Source organism: Conger conger, chromosome 3 (genome assembly GCF_963514075.1).
Source record: "Conger conger chromosome 3, fConCon1.1, whole genome shotgun sequence".
NCBI classification, from domain to species: Eukaryota; Metazoa; Chordata; class Actinopteri; order Anguilliformes; family Congridae; genus Conger; species Conger conger.
Window position 1 is genome coordinate 74,826,101 of NC_083762.1, and position 1,457 is coordinate 74,827,557.

The window sequence follows — 1,457 nt, forward strand, 5'->3', positions numbered from 1 at the left end:
TATATCCAAACTGACAAAAACGCCAATTCTCCATTGGAAATCTGCATATCCATTCTCCACTCTGTCAGCTCTCAGTCTTCTCAGACTACAAAGACCATAATGTTTAGTCCATAATGTTGCTGCTAGTACTGCCTTCAGATATCACTCTTTTTACTTCCCATACACCTATATCTACATATTTAAGTACAGCGACAGTTCAAAGTGTTAATTCCCAGGAAACCGAATGAGCACATTGCATAGGATGTTGTACAAATTCAGATAAGTATGAAGTATTAAGTATTAAGTATTAACTATTAAGCATTCTGAAATAGAGTAGTTCAGATTCAGCTTTTTGTTCTTTTTGAGAAATGCACTAGCTCACCCTACAGCAATGCAAATCTGCACAGCTGGAAATGTGTAAATCTGATAAGTAAGTCAGGTATGTAAATATTCAGTCTGGTCAGCATGTTTAAGGGACTCGGAATATCACATAAGGAGTAACAAAACAAGCGCACAAAATAATATGTAGAATGGAGGGGGAAACTTGAATACACTTTCCTGCCTATGGGATGCCTTAAAGTAAGAGACAAAAAAAAAACACAACTCTGCCTCAGAAGAAGAACGATAAGGCAACTAATAGTTTTGCTGCTGTCCACCAGCATGGTGCTGAAATGTAGAGAAAAGTCACCAGTGGAAGACAAAAAAAAAAAAATATATATATATATATATATAAGCTCACAAACTGTGGAGTCAAGAATCTCACTTCTCCATAGGGTGGGGGGGATCATCAAATCACATTTTCATTGTGCCACATTGTGCCTATCCTCAGCCAGTCGCCAGGCTGTGAGTGTGAAGTAGTGATGTAGTAGCTGATTGCGTTCATGTCATGATTATATTACATTGTCTGACCACATAAAACACTGCAGTTCATGCCTCATGCCACAGACTATTAAAGCAACAACATGCACAGCCCGTTCCAGTGCGGTTTACCCTGTGAGCCACAGCTTTGAGATTGAGGAAATGCAGGCAGAACTGCACTGTGTCCAACTCAAGCTCTTTGTAATATGTGCATGTTGTAGCTTTCCAAAAATGTCCCAAACAAAGGGGCTTCTCACCTATGGGCCGCATGTATCATGGTTTTCATTCCAAACTTATTTAAAAATTCCTAATGCAGAACAACATTCATTATCGTAACCCGCTTATCCTGAACAGGGTCGCAGGGGGAGCCTATCCCAGCATACATTGGGCGAAAGGCAGGAATACACCCTGGACAGGTCGCCAGTCCATCGCAGGGCACACACACCGTTCACTCACACACTCATACCCCAGGCATTTTAGACTCTCCAATCAGCCTAACCTGCACGTCTTTGGACTGTGGGAGGAAACCCACGCAGACACGGGGAGAACATGCAAACTCCACACAGGCCCCGGCCGACCGGGATTCCAACCCAGGACCTCCTTGCAGTGAGGCGGCAGGG